This window comes from Heterodontus francisci, chromosome 47 (assembly GCF_036365525.1).
Source record: "Heterodontus francisci isolate sHetFra1 chromosome 47, sHetFra1.hap1, whole genome shotgun sequence".
In the NCBI taxonomy this organism is placed as follows: Eukaryota; Metazoa; Chordata; class Chondrichthyes; order Heterodontiformes; family Heterodontidae; genus Heterodontus; species Heterodontus francisci.
Genome location: NC_090417.1, coordinates 2,274,496 through 2,296,263, shown reverse-complemented (window position 1 = coordinate 2,296,263; position 21,768 = coordinate 2,274,496). Strand labels below are relative to the sequence as shown.

At 45.8% G+C, this 21,768-nt stretch overlaps 1 protein-coding gene across 2 annotated transcripts in view; it reads left to right on the top strand.

Moving 5' to 3' along the window:
- Positions 1–5,738: 5,738 nt before the first annotated feature.
- LOC137357040 (phytanoyl-CoA hydroxylase-interacting protein-like) overlaps positions 5,739–21,768 on the top strand; it is a 78,925-nt gene continuing 62,895 nt past the window's right edge. For both annotated transcript variants that reach the window (XM_068022987.1, XM_068022988.1), the window contains exon 1: positions 5,739–5,928. The gene's annotated coding sequence lies outside the window, so the exon portion shown is untranslated. The remainder of the gene's footprint in view (positions 5,929–21,768) is intronic.

Sequence of the window (21,768 nt, the reverse complement as noted above, 5' to 3'; positions counted from 1 at the left end):
TATATTTTATACTTGACATGCTGCTGTGAGAGGCATTGAATGCCCAGTAATCTATCAGGAGATCCCTGGGACATGGGAAGTGGGTGAATTGCTTATCTGTCTTCAGTGGTTATCCATCCGTGATGGTCTGATGTTAGCTCTATATCTAGGATCATTAGAGGGTTCAGCTACTGCAGCCAAGGAGTGCACAAATGCATCGGTGCGACCTGACAGTCAAGGATGGCTGGTGTACCTGTTGTCATGCTCACGCGAAAGTGCAGCAATTGAAATGACAGAATTCACCCTGAAGGGTTATAAAAAATGGACTTTTCTTTTTAGAAGTGCACACTATGTCCTGATACAAGGCCGCCAAAGAGTAAAAGACCTGGCTTTGTATATTCAAACTTTCTGGCAAAGACAAAAGAATACATTCAAAACCAAGGGGTATCAATTACATCCATCCTGAACCCATCAAGAGACATTTTTGTATTGAATGGGTTCTTCTGAAACAAAGAAGGTGTGAAGCAGCTGCATCCTGGGCCATTATCGGTCACCACAGGGAAGAAAATCACTGTCTCCCAGCAGAGGCAAGATGTGATAAACTTTTAGCTTTAAAGGTAGCTCCCTGAAGAGAGAGAGAGAGAGAGAGGGAGAACCCAGAAAGAAGCATCACCAAAAGCTTGTCCAGCTAAGAACTGGGAAAAGATCCAACAAGCCAAGAAGGAGGGTTCCCTGCTGTAAATTGTACATTTCCAACTTGTGCAGCAGTGAATTGAAAGTGATCCTCTGTCTTCAAACTGAACTTTCAACCAAGAGAGAAATCTACAAACACCTCAGGCCTGCAACCAACGAGAACGAGACCTCCAAGAGAATTCAACAGGTTTAACGTGAGCCCCGAAATCCTATCTCACTTAACAACTACATACCCCTTTTCCTCTCTGTCTCTTGTGTGTGGATGCGGTTGTGACAATTTCAGGATAAAGCATATCGCTGAATCAATGAATCTTCTGTTTGAAACCTACAAGAAAACCTGTCGCAAAAACAGAGGGGTTAAACCCTAAAACAAAAACACTTGCTGGGGTCAGATGGGAGTTGAACAGTGCGAACCACCCACACCCCTCACCATGTGGCTGTAACACTGTGTTTGTTATTAGAATCACACTTCAGTTTCACAGATACGGAGAGTTCAAGTGCTTCGAGGTGAGACTCCCACATACCTCAGATCTCTGAAAGAAAGAATTTCGACAGTGCCTTTCACAATCTCTGGATGTCTCAAAGCACTTTGCAGCCAATGCTTTTTGAAATGTAGTCACCGGTGGAATGTAGGGCAGTGTTAACTTTAAATATTAATATTTTTATAATGAAATTAAACTTATGACATGCAAATCAGAGCAAGTAATGAAAAATATATCACACGTCAGCAACAATTCCTAACTGGCGACAATCACAGAACATCCAGAACTGCCAATATCAATGTGAGAGATCAAATCTGATAAATGCACAAAATCATACTTAAATGAGTCAAATTTACAGATCCATCTGCACGGAGCATATGAAAGAAGCAAGATCAAAGTAGGTCAGGTTAGGCTGGACTGAAATCAAGCTGGTCAGAGGGCACAGTAACATAGTGGTTACTACTGTACGAGTTATCTAGAGATATGAACTCCAATCCCACTCTGGCAGCTGGGGAACTTTCAATTTAGTAAATTAAATAAATCTGGAATAAAAAGCTTGTATTAGTAATGGTGACCATGTTAATAATTGGATTGTCATAAAAACACATCTGGTTCACTAATTCCTTGAGGGAAGGAAATCTGCCATCCCTACCTGGTCTGGCCATGTATGAATGAGTCCAGGCCTACAGTAACAGGGTTGACTCTTTAACTGCCCTCTGAAATGGCCCAGCAAGTGAATTAGTCAAGGGTAATTACAGCAATAAAATGCTGGCCTTGCCATGAATATTCCATGAATAATGAAAAAAAAAACTAAGATGCTCTTGGCAACACAATTCAGGCCTGAACCAATGTTCAAACTACACCACTAATGGTATTTTGTTTTACTGTCACATGTTCTGTGCAACAAAAACGTTTACCCATTTATAAAGAAGAGGCTTATCATTTTGTTACACTTAACGCACAATGGGAACCTTCCCTAAAAGTTACCACATTCCACATATTAACATTTTTACTGAGGTTCTGAACACATCTTTAGAACGTTCTTACCATGCCATCAAAAATTGCTTTTCATTAAAAGCATAGACAATTTACAGCACGGATGGAGTCCATTTGGACCATCATGTCTGTATCTTTGTTTCTTTGCAATATTCTCCCAGAGGCTTTGAGTGTTGCTGAGGTATAGTTCCCTGTACAGAAGGTAATCTTTGGCTCCTCGCCCAAGTGGCCACTCTTAATGTTGGAATCTGTGGGCTATTTGACTATGCGAGGAAGGGAGGATAATCTTTTCTGGCTAGGAAATTCAGCCAGATCGCCTGCTCACTGACCATGGAGTCCAGCTGGAGACAACACAATCTCTCCTTCTGAGTGTAGCTCCTCCCGCACTTATGTCCCAAAACAGTAGGCTGTGCCCTTTTCCAGCAGCTCCCAATGGTGAGTTTGCTAAACAGCGCCTGTCCTCTAAATAGTCGACTCCCCTTCACATTCCGGGCTTTTGTGATGCTTTCAATCATGTCACTTTTTCACATGACATGCACTCCAAATGATTCATAATTTGTGACTAATAGAGGAAAAAGGAAGAAATACAAATAAAGAGAGAGACGACCATCTGTTTCAAAGAGGGGCACATTCTCAGAGAGCGAGGCAGAATGCTAAAATAAGCAGAGGCACCAGTGGAAGCTGGAAACTAATATAATAATGCAACGAAATATACTCTAAATGAGGGGGGGTGGAGATGAATGCATGAGCAACTTGTAATTGTAGGGCAGGAACATTTAACTATAAACCAGTCAGTGAGTGTAACCCAGGCATGCGTAATAAAGATTGGCATTTGATCTGTCAGCACTGCTGTCACTCAAAACAGCTTGCAACCATCAGTCTTTGGTAAGATGATCACTGCTGCTCCTCACATAGTCACTGCGCCATTCTATGTACTATTGAGCAATTCAGATTGGGAACCTCCCAGGTTCCAATTCTATGTTGAGTCAGTTGATCTCCAAGGGAGGAAAATAGGAATAGGATGAGGCCATTCAGCCCCTTGAGCCTGTTCTGCCATTCAGTGAGATCATGGCTGGTATGTATTTAACTCCAATCGTCTGCCTTTGCTCAATATCATTGTCTACCCAAAATCTAGCGATCTCAAAATTATATTTATTGATTGAACTACTTCTTTTTGTAAGAGTTCCACACTTCTACCACCCTTTGTGAGAAGAATTGTTTCCTAACTTCTCTCTTGAATGGCCTGGCTTTGATTTTATGGTTATGTCTCCTAGACAACCCCACCAGCGGAAAAGTTTCTCTCTACCTACTCGATCAATTCCTTGCACAATTCTAAAAACCTCAATCAAATCACCCCTTAAACCATCTATATTCCTGGGAATAAAAGCCTAGTTTATGTAATCTTTCTCCTCATAATTTAACCCTCGGAGCCCCGGTAACATTCTGGTGAATCTGATGCACTGCTCAGAACTGTAAACAGTACTGGAGATGGATTCTCACCACAGCTTTGTATACCCAGAACAAAAAGTCCTCCCTTTTACAATCTAGCCTTTTCATCATAAAAGTTAACATTCCATTAGCCTTGTCGATTTTCTTTTATTATTCTGGAAGGAGAATGTGTGCTTTGGGCTCTGTAATTGAGGAGAGGAAAAGTCAGCCTGCAATCCCAATCCTCATTGTTATCGCTGCTTGAGAGTGCATATTTGGGCAGAAGGAAGGACATGATCGGGATTCAGTGGTCATGGAGTGAGCTGAATTATAAAGAATGACAACGGATGAGATACTCGAATACTAGGTGTGGCCATGGAACTGTACTCAGCAATGAATCAACACTTTCAGGAGGGTGGGGAGGCTGACAAAAAACAAATTAAAAACACACCTGTCAATCACTGTCCTGGAATATGACTTGGAGAAGCCCAAAGGTTTATTCCTATTTTTTCATTTCGGTACAATGTCTCTTTAAGAGTGGTGTTAGCCTTGCTTCATTACAAGCCCTTGTTAAGTATTAGGCAGCGTCCTTTCTCCCCTTTTCTTGTACCTGATTTCCCTCATGGTGGAGGAATGTGCAAGGGCTGAGTTTTCAATGGAGTGACTTTAGTGGGTCCCAATGTATTAGATTTTAGGTGGGGGAGCGGGAGGTGGCATGTGAAGGAGATCTACTGGTTGCCCTAAATATGCAATTTTCAGGGAAAATAGATTCCTTCTTGTGAGCCTGGCGTCACTGCTGAAATAGTACTTGTCCATGTTACATAGTGGTTGCCCACAGCAACACATCGAATCTGCAGCACAGAAACAGACCGTTTGGCTCAACTGGTCTATGCAGGCGTTTTAACTCCATCTAAACCTCCTCCCACTATAGTTACTTCTTCCCACCTTGCCTCATATTCCTCCAGTCCATTCTCTCTCATGTAAACATCAAGCCTCCTCTTCAATGCCTCATTTAACTCTGCTTCACCACGTCATGTGGCAGCGAGTTCCACATTCTCAACACTCCCTGCATAGAGAAACTCCTCCTAAACTCTTTATTTGATCTGCTAGTAGCTATCTTACATTCATGCTGCACCCCTCCCATCCCCCTTCATGATCTCAGCCGCAAGTGAAAACAGTTTCTCCAAGTCAGACATATCAATGCACTTCCTAATCTTTAAAGACCTCTATCATTGAAGGTGGCAGGGAAGGTTGTGAAAGTGGTTAATAAGGCATTCGGGGTCCTGGGCTTTATAAATAGAGGCATGGAGCACAAAAGCAAGGAAATTAGACACTGATTTGGCCTCACCTGGAGTATTATGTCCAATTCCGGGCTCCGCACTTTAGGAAGGATGCGAAGGCATTGGAGAAGGTGCAAAAAAGATTTAAGAGAATGGTTCCTGGGTTGAGAGACTTCAGTTACATGATAGGTTGGAGAAACTGGGACTGGTAGCCTTAGAGAAGGTTGAGAGGAGATTTTATAGAGGTGTTCAAAATCATGAGAGGTCCAGACAGAAACTGTACCCATTGCCTTAGGGGTAGAGGGCACTGATGTAAAGTGATTGGCAAATGAACTAGGGGCGGCATAAGGAAAAGCCTTTTTAACCCCAGCGTGTGGCAGGGTCTGAAATGTACTGCCTGAGAGTATGGTGGAGGCAGATTCAATCGAGCTTTCAAAAGAGAGTTGGATAATTATCTGAAGCAGAAAATTTGCAGGGCCCCGAGGAAATGGAGGGAGGACTAGGTGAGTTGCTGTTCCAGAGAGCCGGCACGGACACGACGGGCCGAATGGCCTCCTTCTGCGCTGTGTCCATTCTACATGCATGCAGCAAAACGATTTATAAATGAAATCATTCCTTACACCTTTTAGTATTGTCACTTTTTCCGCAACTGTCTGTGAAAGCAGCTCTAATGAATTAACTCTTTGTTTAGTGCACGCAGCCTGCAATATACATAAATATGCAGAGGCTGGGAATGGAGTGTCGCTTTTAATGGGGGTGTGTACCTGGACTGTTAAAGATTCTCCAGAGACAGAACGAGTGTCGATTATGCAGCCATTTGACGTAAGATCAGCTGTTGCTGGGAGGCAGCTCCACCGAGAACAGACCAGCGTCTGAGGCGAAGGGAGAAGATGCAGCTGGAATAAACTCAACCATTGCAAACCCCCCCCACCCCACCCCCCGCCCCTCACACACAACCTCCTCCCCAAAATTCCATCCCGATTTGCAACTTAACGTCAGACGCTACGCTGAAAATCTCCCAGATCTGGTCCATCTCTTCCGCCCGAGGACTTGAGAAGCCACAGTTCCAGGTAGGTCGCACTCTCGAATCTCCTTTAGGTTGCATTCATTCCAGGGTCGGGAGGCTGTCTGGCGGGGGGGGGGTGGGGGGGGCAGGGTTGTTATGTAATGTGACACTCAGTGTCTTCCGCCCAGTTTCTTTAGGCGGAGGGGGAGACTTGCGGGGTATTGGGGAGGGGAAGGGGAAGGTCCATCTGCAATACAGACAGACACACGGAGAATACTTCTGTCCAGACAGCGAGCGATTCATGTTAAACCGGGAAGTGCATGGAAATGGGGAAATCCCATACACAGCATACAAATACAGCAAGATAAACAGATGTGCGACAAGGCGATAGGCACCGTCCTTTGCCCCATGTATGTGTTCAGCTCCTGGTGCTGACTGGAGAGAGGGTGGTTTTACCAATTCAGCACCATGGTCAGCGCAGCCCGGAGGGCTCTCAGTACCCTGGGATCCACACTCGCCCAGTGTGACCCGTCCCCCACTCAGCCTGGCTCCATTCGAGTGTGAATCTGAAAGAATTATCAAGAGAGAGCAGAAAGCTCTGCTCCAACAAACCCCAACCTCAGTAGATGGTTTCCCCTCTGTGCCTTGGTGCCATGTTTCTAATCTCTCCACCAGCCTCTCTCAATTCGATGGACAGTGCCAATTACTTACCAGATGGAGACTGTCCAAACCCTTCCTTCTGGGGAACATTACACACAGCAGGGAGAAGGGACGGGCATCCCAGTCTGCCTGACATAGGTTAGCTTCTTAAGTTAAGTAGTCCCTTGCAGCGGCCAAAGGCCCTGCCCCATTCATCTCTCCAGTTGTGGGATCTGCTAAGTGTGCAGCCATGGGAGTGTCCAGTTTCACAGTCTGCGTCATATGTTCTCACCTTCACTTCCATTAGTGCCCTGGGCTGTTAATCTTGCAGCAGCATCCCCTCAATAGTTTAGTGGGTCAAGGCGTCGGTCTGTGTATTGGTAAACCATCTCGAACAGAGTTAGCCGATCAGAGCTGGCCTCGCAGCATGGGCACCACAGTTAGCCTCAGCAACGCCTATGGTAGGGAGTGAGAAGGGTCGAGTCAGCCATACCTGATCACACTCCAGTGACTCTACTGGAAAGCACACATATTGTGGATGTTGGGTGACGCTGCCAAAAGTGGAATAATCTGCCTTCGGCTGACTGGGCTCAAGTTCATAGAGAGGTCACTAGGATGAGACAAAATTCCCTGTGGAACTGTTCTACCCACCATCGCGCCCCCCACCCCGGACCCCCATCGAAACAAAGAGGGAAGGGGCAAATCTTCAGGAAGATTGGCAGATAGGAGATTGAGATAGAGGCTACCATATTTGTAGCTGGTAGAATATTTCATATTGAAAAGAATGACACGTGACTGTAAGAATGCTCTCGGATCGACACTAGTTGCCTAGTTGCTGCGTCAGTCATCCACACACACACGCACATGCATACACGTGTTAACATGGCACGTTAACACATACATGTTACCATACTCTGATAAACAAACAAGGTACCACTCTGAAACAGACATTAACACACACACAGGTACACACACTTAACACATACATTCTAACACATGCATTAAAACACTCTGATACACACACTAACACACTCTGGTACAGACACACACTAACATTCATACAGGCACACATTTTGGGTTACACAAGCTCTACCAGTTGAACGGTTTAACACACCGATATGGGTGAAGTTTGCCCCTTTTTTTCAGCTTAGATTCATCCGCAGTCAGATTAAAGCAGATCTCTGTTTGTGATAATAAAATGGTTGAATGAAGCACTGTACAGGACATTCACCTCACTTCCCACTCTCTGGAACATGTTGAATCAGATGGTCGTCAGCATAAATTGAAATTTGAGTCTGACTTTGCCCTTTCACTCACCACTGCCTCTCTCCACACTACCCACGTTCTATTCTCATGGCAAATGTTATTGGAAAGGACCAGAGTACTTTTCTGACTGTCATGGTTTTTCTGTTACTATGGGAACCCCAGTGTGGGATGTGGAAGTCACTAACAGCATTCATCCTGACAAAAATAAACTGTTTTTTTCTGGACTGTTTTCTATCTGGGCATTGGAGAACTGGGCTGGAGACAGAACAAGAACATCCATTGTTATGGTGCCTTTAACATAGAAAATACCCCAAGGTTTCTCAGAGCGGAGAGAAGAGATAAAAAGAATAACGAAGCAGACAGCAACACCCATAAGTTAGGATAGTGTCTTAGAGACTGATCAAAATGCCACATTTTAAGAAGGGTTTTTAAAGAAGGAAAGAGCAGTAGAGAGGAAGAGAGATTTAGGGATGAAGTCCCAAAGAGTACGGTCAAGGCAGCTGAAGGTTCCAAAGATGGGTCAAAGGAAGGGGACGAAACACTAAAGGGGCAGAGTTGGTTTGTGAAGAGTGGGGGAATGTGGGGGATGTCGCTAAAGGAGTTCCTCAGGGCAATGTCCTAGGCCCAATCATCTTCAGCTACTTCTTCAATGACCTACACTCCACCATAAGGTCAGAAGCAGCGGTGTTCACTGATGATTTGCACAGTGTTCACCACCATTCGCGAGTCCTCAGATACTGAAGCCACCCATGTCCAGGATCAGCAAGACCTGGACAATATCCAGACTTGGGCTGATAAATGGCAAGTAACATTCGTGCCACAAAAGTGCCAGGCAATGGCCATCTCCAACAAGAGAGAATCTAACCATCTCCCCTTGACATTCAATGGCATTACCATTGCTAAAACCCTCACCATCAACATCCTGGGGGTGACCATTGACCAGAAACTGAACTGGACCAGCCGCATAAATACTGTGGCTACAAGAGCAGGTCAGAAGCTGGGAATTGCCATCATCTACAAGGCACCAGTCAGGAGTGTGATGGAATACTCTCCATTTGCCTGCACGAGTGCAGCTCCAACAACACTCAAGCCAACACCACCCAGGACAAAGCAGCCCGCTTGATTGGCGCCCCATCCGCCACCTTCAACATTCACTCCCTTCACCACAAGTGCACAGTGGTAGCAGTGTGTACCATCTACAAGATGCACGGCAGCAACTCATCAAGCATCCTTCGACAGCACCTTCCAAAACCTGTGACCGCTACCATCTAGAAGGACGAGGGCAGCAGATGCATGGGAACACCACCACCTGCAAGTTCCCTTCTAAGCCACACACCATCCTGACTTGGAACTTGGAACTACATCGTCTTTCCTTCACTGTTGCTATTTCAAAATCCTGGAACCCCCTTCCGAACAGCACTGTTGGTGTACCTACACCACATGGACTGCAGCGGTTCAAGAAGGCAGCTCACCACCATCTTCTCAAGGGTAATTAGGGATGGGCAATAATGCTGGCCTGGCCAGCGACACTTACATCCCATGCAGAATCAAAAATAAGGGAAGGCTGGATGAGGTTGCAGAGATGGTTTGGGGTGAGGTCATGGACAGATTTGAAGGTGAATAGAGGATCTTAAGTGCAGTGCATTGAGGGACTGGAAGGATGGGAGCTGTGGAGAGGCAGGACAGGATACACCTGACTTTTGAAATAGTTGAGGTGTGTAGAGGTTGGAGGAGGGAAGTTCAACCAAGAGCATGTTGGATATATTGTGTTTCGAGGAGACAAAGCACCGAGAATGTTTTCAGCAGCAGTGGGTGATGAAGGAGGAATGAAGCCCATGTTGCGGAGATGTAAGTCAGCAGCGATGGAGAGGATGCGGACTTTGAAGAGCTTTCAAAGTCTGCAACATCTAACTGAAATTGACACAGGCAAGAAGCCATAATCACACCAAAGGCACTCACGCTTGCAGTCTCTACAGAGCTCGGAGCATTCTCTACTCAGGTGGATGAGCATAAAATATGTTCCCAGGCCATGCCCAATATCACTCTCCAGTCAGTCAGTAACAACAATTTGATATTGCGGGAGTGCGGCTGAGCATTGAACAGAGAAAGAAAGATTTGCATTTATGTAACAACTTTCAGGACCTCAGGACAACCCAAAGCACTTTACAGCCAATTAAGTAATACTGAAGTGTTGTCAGTGTTATAATGTAGGCTGCCAATTTGCACCCAGCAAGCTCCCACCAACTGCAACGGCCAGATAATCTCTATTTTTAGGTGTCGGTCAAAGGATAAATGTTGGCCAGGTCACCGGGGAAAACTCCCCTATCGTTCTTCAAATACTGCTGTGGGATCTTTTACCTGAAAGACAGCACCTCTGCCCTTGCAGAGCTTCCTCACTACTGCGCTGGTGCTTCAGCCCAGGTTATGTGCTAAAGTCTCTGGAGTTATTGGTTTATTCATTCATGATGTGAGCATCGCTGGCCAGGCCAGCATTTATTGTCCTCGAGAAGTTGGTGGTGAGCTGCCTTCTTAAACTGCTGCAGTCCATGTGGTGCAGCTGCACCCACAGTGCTGTTAGGGAGGGAGTTCCAGGATTTTCACCCAGCGACAATAAAGGAACGGTAATATATTTCCAAACCAGAAAGGTGTATGACTTGGAGTTGTACTTGGAGCTGGTGGTATTCTCATGCGCCTGCTGCCCCTGGCCTTCGAGATGGTTGACGTTTTGTTTATTTTCACTTCAACAGTAGTTTGCAGATGACAGGTCTCACAGTGTCACTTCATTTAAGCTTGTAAAGCATACTATGTAAAACATAGAAGTGGTGGCAAAATTGGAATAATCTGCTCATTCTTCCTCATTGAAAGATGTTTGGCGTCAATGATTTTCAGGAAACACTAAGTTAGAAGCGAATTACACAGTTAAAATAAAGACCATTCCAGGACAGGTTAACTGGATGAGATTCTCATCTGGCTGCCGACTGTTGGGCTCCTATGTGAAATGGGTTTGTGGAAATCTCGTCGCATTGTTTACTGGCCTAGACGCAGAACATAGTTTCCTCTTAACCAGCATGAAATCGGCATATTTATTCTGACTGACCACCAGATAGCTCGTGTTGGGAGCGGAGAATGGAGGACTGGTGCAGACTGAAGTTAGGGCTGAACCACATACTTGGGTGAAATTAGAGGGAGCTTCATTCTGCATCTAATTGTGTTTTTCTTTACTGAGGGAGCTTCACTTTATATCTACCCCATGCTGTACCTACCCTGGGAGTGTTTGATGGGGACAGTGTAGAGGGAGCTTTACTCTGTATCTAACCCCTGTGCTGTACCTGCCTTTGGAGTGTTTGATGGGACAGCGTAGAGGGAGCTTTACTCTGTATGTAATATGTGCTGTATAGCCTTGGAGTGTTTGAAAAAATATATATTGTTAATTCTTCATGCCCCCACAGATAAATTAAATTTATTTTTAGCAATGAATTGTTTAGCAATGAAGTAAGAAGTCTTCTATTCCCTTGCACTAACATCCTTAAATTTGATCAGCATCATGTAGATAACAAATGAAACACAGAAACACAAAATTAAACAATTGCGGAGCGTGCCCTATCTCTTATGACATGTGTCCAACCTCATTTTAGGTATCATTATGTCTCTAAGATTGCCATGGGAACGCAGCAAATTTATCTGCTTTGAGGATACCTGATGTGTATACAGAAACTTACAGAGTAGAAGGAGGCCATTTGTCCCATCATATCTGTGCTGGCTGTTTTGAAAGAGCCAGATCCCCGCTTTTTGTCTTTAACCCTGCAACTTCCTCATCTCTCAAGTACCTGTCCAACTCCCTTTTAAAATTAGTTATGGAATAAGCTTCCACCATCATTACAGGTTGAATATTCCAGATCCCGACAACTCCAAGTGAAAATATTTCTCTCATTTCCCCTTTAGGTCTTATACCAATGCTTTTGAATCTCTGACCTCTGGTTATTGACCCACCCGCCAGAGGAAATAATTTTTCTCTCTATCTACTCTTTCAACACCTTTCAAAATCTTGAAAATATCTGAGCTTTGAGTGTCTGTTATAGATTTAAATTCTAGTGTCTACGTTTAATTGTGAAGCTCGGGGGGAGCACTGCTCATTGTTTGCTAATTCTGCGATTATACCTCTGACAATCTGCCACATTAAGCAATGTTAACGGGGAGCACATTATCTCAGGCAGCTCCCAGTGCTTTCCATACATCTGCATGAGACTCGTCAGGGGATGGTTGGGATCAGCAGCATGTATTTAATGTAAGGTCAGTGGTTGATGCAGTACCTGGACAGAGTCAAAAAGGACAGAAAATAATCAATTAAATATATGCTCATTTTAAAAATGGGATCTTTGCCATTGCATTGAACACAGAGGGAGACCGTGTAATTTTCAGGAGAAATGTGATTTAGAAGGCAAAACATAATAGGCAAAAGTAATTCCATTAAAAAAATATCCATTCTTATTTTTATGTAAATATTTGACTTGACAGCAACTTGCATTTATATAGCAACTTTAACAGAAAAACATCCCAAGGTGCTTCACAGGAGCGTCATCAAACAAAATCTGACGCTGAGCCACATAAAGAGATATTAGAAAAGGTGACCAAAAGCTTGGTTACAGAGGTAAGTTTTAAGGAACATCTTAAAGGAGCAGAGAGAGGTAGAGAGGTTTAGGGAGAGAATTCCAGAATTTAGGGCCAAGGCAGCTGAAGGCATGACCACCAAGAGTGGAGTGATGAAAATTGGGATGCCCAAGAGGCCTGAATTGGAGGAACGCAGATACCTTGGAGGGTTAGGGCTGGAGGGGGTTACAGAGATAGAGAGGGATGAAGCCATCGAGAGAATTGAAAATAAGAATGAAAATTTTAAAAATGAGGTGTTGGCGGGCCAGGAATGAATGTAGGTCACTGGAGTGATGGGTGAACATGAGTTGGTGCAAGTTGGGATAATTACTCTACTATTTATCTCGCTTTATCTGTAATGCATTAAACATCTTGAGCTAAAAATTGGTTTGCACTGTTATTCAGACACAGTTTGTGACCTGCCCACTTTTGTTTTGGTAGAGGTAGGGAAGGGCAAACTTGGTGCTGCCACCTCATTTACATAATTGCAGCATAGGGCCGAGCGTCTGCTGCACTGCTGGCTGCCTCTGTGCTCAGCAGGGAGATGAGCAGCGTTTGCTGATAGCATGCAGGGCAGCCAGCCTTCTGCTCTTAAAGTAGTCTGTCCCTCTTAAAGGGAAGCTGCACTGAATGAGACAAGACAGCTGCTGAATACTATTGCTGCAATTCTATGGAAAATGGAATGCCAGGGCAGAGACGGGGCTCCAGGGTATGGCGCTGCAGGCCTTAGTGGTAGAGGCAGGAAGAAGGAGAGATGCCATGGCTCCATGGAAGGCCAGGAGGCCCTCAAGGACCACCCACAGAAGGGATTGGGAGCAGGTGGCCAGGGAGGCCAATTCCTGGATTCTGGACCCGAAGACCTGGCAGCAGCGCCACCAACCCAGAAATTTAATGACCTCACCCAGGCGGTCAAGGTCAGTCCATTCACCTTCACATGACATCTCCTACCCACCACACCATCAGCATCTCATGCTGCTCAATGCACCACCACCCCCTTGCAGCACTCCCTAGCACTTGGAACTCATGCATAACACCCAGATGTGCCACCTCATCTGTACACACATACCAATTCTGCCAGCATCACCCCTACTTCTTGCAGCCTCCACATACCTCCAGCTAATCAGCAATGGCAGGCACATCATCCAATCACTGAGATTATTCCCTCTCTCTTGTAGGGCAAGGTGGCACAGGATAGAAAAAGCAGAACAGAATCGGCAGGGGTCAATGCTCATTCTGGGCCCCTCTTGCAGCTGAATGCTTGATCTTGATCCTGAGCCCCAAGGAGGAGATGGTTCTCCATATCACGAGGCTGGCAGAATCAGAGCTGGCGTCGCTGAGAACATTCAGGATGATGGTGTCTTCCTGCCTTATGCCCCTTCTCAAATCCCCGCTATTTGGCATGACGTGCAAGCTGCAAATGGTGTCACCAAGGACCTCTAGCTTTCCATCCCAGTCTGCTTCCTTCACCCCAACTTTCCCCTTCTGATTTTCTGTTTTCAGACCCCAGAACTCCTGCCTGCCCCACCCCAGGAGGAGGAAGAGAGAGCGACAGCACAGCAATGATGAAGAGGTCCCGTCACTTGATCTAACACACAGCCACCAGCTCCGATACTGGCACTGTACATACATTAAAGGCTAATGCAGAGTTGGGATCAGCATGTGGTGAATCAACGGGCAAGAGTGGGCTGCAGGCAGGCCAGGGATTGTGTGCCAGCTCACTGGAGGCTGAGGTTGCAGTCGGGTTTGGCTATGGAGGAGTCAGATGAGGACCTCGGCTGGGAGGCATACAGGAGAGCGCCAATAGGCAGGGTGCATTGGCTGGCCTACCAGCCACCTCCCATCACTGCCAAGGACCATGAAGGAACTTGCCCTCTCCCCAGTCTCTGTTCCATCTCCCTGCTGTGCTGCAGATCCAGAGACACTGCAACTGCAGCCCTCATAACTGCTGCAGCCTTTGTGTGGATGAGTCACCTACTCCTCTACCTACTGCCAAATCCACCACACCTCCAAAAACACTCCAGTGCACTTTCAGACACATTGCAATACCAGTTCTTCAAAATTACCTTCCGTGCATGTTGGATGCCTGGCCCTTTAAACAACGCTTCCGCTTGGCCCCTCTTGCAGCTTATTGATGAGTGATGCGTGAATGCATTTGAATGGTCCAGATTTGGGAAATGGCCGTCACATTAGCCAGTCAGACTGGGTGACATTGTGACCAGTTCACGCTTACGTGGGACGCCCGCGCGAACGCCCCTCTCAAGACTATTTGAAGAGCAAGGATAAAAGTATTTCTCCAGGATGTTCTGGGTGAGACCAGTCATGTTTCATAGATTGGTCAATATGTGCAGCTGTTTTCCAAATGAAGTGCAGTGATTTAATGAAGAGTTCAGTGTGAGCTAACCTGCGAGGGTGTCGCAGAATAATTTAGTATTATGAGTCAGCGTTAAGAGCAGTATTTATCCAGTCACCTGACCACACCCCTCCAAATCATTTAGCTGCACCATCTGCTATTAGCCCGTCCAAGAGCAAGCCTCAGAATTTGCAAATGACCATAAACATCAAACGGTCAAAAAAACAAAATCCCTTCTCGTTCTGTGCTCGTGGAGTTGCAACAGCCTTTTGTGTCAAAAAATATTATTTTAATTTGACTGAAATAGTCATAGAAAAAGACCCAATCACAATTCGACTGTTTGGCTGCAAAGGTTGGCTCCCCAGCGCCCATATATTTGGCGCGATGGGTGCCATTTCGCATCCAAAGTGGCATCTGTGCTCCATGCACACACTTCCAGTATGGGCTATGCCGGGTGCCACTTTGGGTCAGCTAGTAGTGCCAGGGCTAGGAGACGGCGGACGTATGCAGAGTAGCAGATCGTGCCGTCAGTCTGTGTGTTATGCTGATTTGATCCTGGCGGTGCCATTTTCAACCTCAATGCCCTCCTTTAACCTTGCAGAGCAGGACATGCATTCAGTAGCAGAAATGCCCCTCCCTGCTCCACCAATGGATCATCAATCACTCTCAGGGAGCAATGTTCCCTGTAAGATTTTGTCATTGTGCAAGTGGGCGGTATAACGTATTGATTGAACCCAGAACAAGGCCTGCTCGGTACTTTGCAGGCTGCTTTCAAGTTTGTTGCTGATTGATTTCTACTGGCTGCTGCTGAGTTAGTAGAAGTGTTTGGTGTTTTGTACTGTCATTTAAAGCTGTTGAAGTCTACAGGGAGTGGGGTGGCCCGTGGTGAAGCCCTTGGTTTTGACTTCAAGAGTTCTGCTCAGATCACTTGCTCCTATTTCAAGGGCACTGTAATTATTTAATCAGCAGTGTAGGATTTAACCTTTGCAGAAAGTGACTCTGATGAAACATTATCACAATCTAATGATCAGACCCTGTGAATTGACATTGTGTGGGCCAAGTGATCAATATATCCTTTCTTTCATTGCTGAATGAACTGTGGGCGATTACATTTCTTTCAGATGAAATAATAAGAATAATTAGGACTGCCTCCAAACATTACCGTCACAAAACACACACTCTGCTCACATCAGTGGAAGTTCTCATTCAAACATTTTCCAGGGTGACTGTACTTGCATTTGTATAGCGCTATTCACAACCTCAGGACTTCCCAAAGCGCTTTACAGTCAATGACCTACTTTTTGAAGTGTAGGCACTGCTGCAATGCGGGAAACACGGCAGCCAAATCAGTTCGAAGCCATGTTACACTGAGGCCTTGTTAGTCTGGGAGCTGCACAAGTCGAGGAACCTAGGCGACGTACTGGCAACTGGGTTTTTAATGTGGATTCGTGCGAGGTTATAGGTATTGGGAAAGGAGACCATAGAATAATTGAATCATAGAAATGGCCATTCAGCCCATTGTGTCTGTGCTGGCCCAAAAAGAGCTATCCTGCCTAATCCCACTTTTTGGCTCTTAGCCCCTAGCCCTGCAGGTTACGGCACTTAAAGTGCATATCCAAGTATTTTTTAGATACGGTGAGGGTTTTTGCCTCTACCACCCTTTCAGGCAGTGAGTTCTTGATCCCCACCACTCTCTGGGTGAAAAAAGTCCTCCTCAACTCCCGCCGAATCCATCTACCAATTACTTGAAATCTATGCCCCCTGGTTATTGACCTCTCTGATAAGGGAAATAAGTCCTTCCTACTCATTCTATCTAGGCCCCTCATAGTTTTAGACACTTCAGTGAAATCTCCCTCAGCCTTCTCTGTTCCAAAGAAAAGAATCCCAACCTATTTCATCAGTCCTCATAGCTCAAATGCTCCAGAAATGTGGATACGCCGTGAAACATGTCCACAAAGGAAGCTGGAAAAAGACTTAGGTGCAGATGCTAATCACTCACTGACAACATCCATCAAAGTGATGCTGTTATAAGCAAGGTTGAATGAATTTGAAAAGCATTCATCTCGAAATTGGAACAGGTGATGGTAACTCTGGATCGATTGTTCCGCAAGTCACACTTGGCCGGTAGCTTCAAGCTCCTGCCTTCAAAAGGTCATTAATGGTTGAAAAGAGGAACGCCATGCAGAGAGAAAGAGGGAAAGGAAATATATTCATATCGCTCTTTTCATGAGCTCAGGAAGTTCCAAAGCACTTTACAGCCAATGGAATATCTTTGAGGTGTTGTCACTATTGATAGAGGGACCAAGACAGAGAGAGATGGTCAGACGACTTATACAACATGATTGAACCCGAGCTGGTCAAGAATAGGCAACCGGTGAAGGAGATATACAGTAGGATAAAAGAAAGAACTTTCATTGCTGTAAGACCTCTCATGATCAGAAGATACCCCAAGACACTTTACAGCCAATGAAGTACTTTTGAAGGGTAATCACTGTTGTAATGCAGGAAACACAGCAGTCAATTTGCACACAGCAAGCTCCCACAAACAGCACTGTGATTATGACCAGATGATCTGGTGATGTTGAATGAGGAAGAAATATTGGCCAGGACACCGGGGATAACTCTTCTTCAGAATAGTGTCGTGGGATTTTTTTATGTCCACCTGCAAGGGCAGATAGGGCCTCAGTCATTTAAAAGACAGCCCCTCTGACACTGCTGCACTCCCTTGGTACTCCACTCTAGTGTCAGCCTAGGTCTTGGTGCTCAAATCCTGGAATGGGACTTTGGAGTCAGAGATGAGAGTGCTGCCCACTGAGCCCCATCTAACACACAAGTGTAAATACTGGGTGGTATTCTGAAGCTTTATCGCTGAAGTATTGGGTGGGGCGAGATAGAGGAACACATGAGTAGAATGTTCTCTCAGGGGATTTTGTGTGTTGGGGTAAAGGTCATGATAGAACAGATAGTACCTGGTGCATGGGAGGGAAAGGTTTGTTGAGTATTTCTCATTTATCGTTGGGTTATGTTATTACAACCAGTGGCGAGCAATGCCACTTAGCAGTGCCACCTTTCCAAGTGTATGCCATGGTGAACTATCATGAACCCTTTTGCCTTCTCTAGTTTCCCCTTTCCCTGTTGTTGTGTTCTCTTTTGTTGTTTTTGTGCTCACTGTGATCAGGACTACAGCTGCTGCATTCTCTTCCCTCGCATTCTCAAGTGCTTGGCACCTGCTCACTCTCACCTACACGTGCTTCCTTTCATCTTTGCAAAACTCACTGCTGCAACACTAGAATATAATTAATTTCCTCCCACAACCCTGGCACCTTATCCATGCTCCCCCACATTCCCAGCAGCTGATTCACTCCTTTCCCACTCTTTCTCTATCTCTTGCTTTGTCTGAGCTTCCTTCTTCCATGTGAGGACAGGCAAGAATGGAGCCAAGCGAGGGCAATCCCAGACAAGAGTCTGGAGGCTTTGCAGGATGGGCTGGTCAACTACATCAAAGTCAACAGAGCAATTGCAGGGGCCAGAGAGGGAAAATGTACCACAGTCACAGTTAAAGAGGATGCCATCTGTGATTAGGCTGGTTTTAGTATTGTGGCAGGGACAGAAACCTTCACACATGCAGTTGCGTAAAAGATGGACCATCATGTGAGAGACAACAGCACATTCAAGAATCTTAGCAAGGAAAGGGCGGTTGAAGATGGAGTGGTAGTTTGCAAGGAGTGAGGGGGTAGAGGCTGGCTTCTTTGAGTTGGCACTGGTTTGAAAGGGAGGGGCACAATACCTGGGGAGAGGGAACTGTTGACAATATCAGCTGGCATGGATGCCAGGAGGGGAATCTGGATGGTCAACAGTTTTATTATGGATAGGGTTAAGAGAGAGGGTGAGTCTCATGGCCCAGATGAAGTCAGAGAGGGAATGAGGAGAGATAGGGGAGAAACTAGAGAAAGATACAGCTTCAGGGCGAGGGCAAGGGGGTGGGGGGGGGAGCTTGTGGAAGGTTGGCATGGTGAGCAATGGGAAAGGGGGCAAGTGGACAAGGAGCAGCTCACTGTTGTTGTGAGAAGTGAGCGAGGGATGGGGGAGGAGCGGAAGGGATGGGGAGGGGAGGGGAGGGGGTTTAAGGAGAGGGTTGGTAGTGAAGGTAAGAAGCTGTGGGTTATCTTTGCTCTCCATGATGTTCCTGCAGTAGTGTTTGGTTTGGCAGAGGAGAGTGAAGCACAACAGTATTTGATGTGGCCAAAAGTTTCTCCTCTCCAACAGTTGAGAGTTCTGTATGATTTGAGCTGTTCACAACCTAGTGTGTGTGAGCAGAAAGCAGAAAATGAGTTGCACTTTATCAATAATTTAGTAATCTGACTAGGAGGGGCAAGAACAATGGAAAACATACTAGTGCAGGTGAGATACTGTTCCGAGATTGAGGTTCGGGCTTGAGGCACCTTTGCTCTTCGATATGATTTGAAAATGCTTGATGCTGACAGAAGGTAACACGACTGTCAGTTTCCGTCACGGGTAGTGGTCCTGCCTGTGAGCCAGTAGGTGGCGGGTCAAGCCCTGCTCCGGGATTTAAGTACATGTACTGAGGGAGTACGCACTGTCATTGGTGCTACCGTTCAGATAAGACATTAAACCAAGTCCCATCTGCCCGGTGCTATGAATGTTAAAGACACCAAGACACTATTTAAAGAGTAGGGAGTTCTCCTGATGTCATGGCAACATTCCCCCTCAAACAATACCCAACGGTAACTGCCCAATCATCTGTCTGCAACAGTCATTGGACCTTATTGAATGTGCGACTCCGTTCTACAGAGTATGTGATAAGGCATTATCTAAATGCAATTTATATCTATACACCACTTCTCACCTTGCTGAACTTAACAATCCGCGGAAAAGGAACATTAAATGATCATGAGTCTCGTAAGTGCGTGTGAAATTAATGATCAAATTATCTCCATGTACAGTCTGCACGATCCCAAGGGGTCCAGCTACTGCAGATTAAAAATGTAGCAGTCTCCACCAGAGCTGAGCTACGTTTCATCACTCCTGTTGTAAGCAGTTTATGTGTTTGGGTGGAGAGTGCAAGTTCCCTGAACGCACTCAGTTTTCTCATGCCACCAGAATCACATCAAAAGTGCAGGTCATCGCTCCTCGCTGCCACTCCTGCTCCGTCCCTCTCTGCGTTTCCCCCTTGTATTGTTCCAGACCCCCCCAAAATAGTTCCTCATGCATTGCTCTTTGCGCAACAAGGGACGGGTCATTTAAAAAAAACACCATCCTTGTTGGGCAACACAGGGGCTGGATACTGGCTCAGAACTGTTCTCTCACTCCTTACAAGCTTGCTGTGAATTTACACTCTCCGTCAGGGAGTCTCCTGCCAGGAACTCACACATCACAGAAGCAACCAGTCTCTGCTGTTAGTTTTAATCCCTGTCTTCAAAAAGGTCAGTGGCTCTTGTAGTACAGATGCTTCCAGACCGGCAAGGGCCCAGCTCAATCCATGCTTGGGAACATAGGAGCAGGACTAGGCCATTCAGCCCATCGAGCCTGCGCCGCCATTCAATACGATCATGGCTGATCATCCACTTCAATGCCTTTTTCCCCACACTATCCTCATATCCCCTTATGTTGTTTGTATTTAGAAATTTGTCAATCTCTGCTTTAAACATACTCAAGGACTGAGCTTCCACAGCCCTCTGGGGTAGAGAATTCCAAAGATTCACAACCCTCTGAGTAAAGAAATTACTTCTCATCTCTGTCCCAAGTGGCTTCCCCCTTATTTTGAAATTATGTCCCCTGGTTATAGACTCTCCAACCAGGAGAAACATCTTACCTGCATCTACCCTGTCTATCCCTTTAAGTATTTTGTAGGTTTCAATGAGATCACCTCTCATTCTTCGAAACTCTATCGAGAATACAGGCCCAGTTTCCCCACTCTTTCTTTATAGGACAGTCCCGCCATCCCGGGAACAAGTCTGGTGAACTTTCGTTGCACTCCCTCTATGGTAATATCCTTCCTAAGGTAAGGGAACCAAAACTGCACACAGTACTCCAGGTGCGGTCTAACCAAGGTTCGATACAATTGAAGCAAGACTTCACTACTCCTGTACTCAAATCCTCTTGCGATAAAGGCTAGCATACTATTAGTCTTCTTAACTGCCTGCTGCACCTGCATGTTAGCTTTCAGTGACTCACTGATGAGGACACCAAGGTCCCTTTGTACATCTGCACTTTCTAATCTCTTAGCATTAATGCTTCTGCTGCGTTAGCTGATCTTAGCTGGGGTTTCTCTCTCAACACGTTCAGAACACTTTTCTAAGATCTTCCCTTCCTCGGCTGTTTTCCCTGGCCTCTCGAAGTGACAGCCCAGTTTCTGTCTCACACTCAGAGTTCATTCTGTGGCAAGCTCCCAATCTTCCACCTGCCTCCATGATGTCAATCACTGAGCACAGACACGGTCCCGTCTCCACAGAGCAGGAAGGGAAATCAGAGAACAACTCAACCCACACCATTCTCGCACCCCTCCCAAAAGTTAGTTCCAACCGCACTCGGAGGGCTGGCGAGATGGGGGAATGGGGAATCTTTTCCCTGCCCCTCTCAATCATAGATTGGCAGGAGTGTAATGAGAACAACTAAAGGGGGAGGGAGGTACTTCAACAAATGTGTACATATGAATTTGTCAGTTTAGGTACACAACTGTGTTGTGTGGAGCTGCTTAGGTTTGTTAGCCTCCGGGGCCATTTATGATTTACTCCACAGTCTCTTAATGCTTCGAGAAATCTGGGCCTCTTGCCCACGCTCTCAACAGGATTAAAAATATACTGGCCAAGAAGCAGAGCTTTCTCCTGGCAATTCCAGCCAGGCTGGCAGGTGCATTCTGTCTTTCCCAGTGTCAGATCAGTGATACACTACAACCACTGCTTTTCAAACACTCTCCACCCTCGGAGAGTCTCAGCTCCAGTCACTTAATCCATCACTTAGAACTTCAGCATGAAGGGAGGA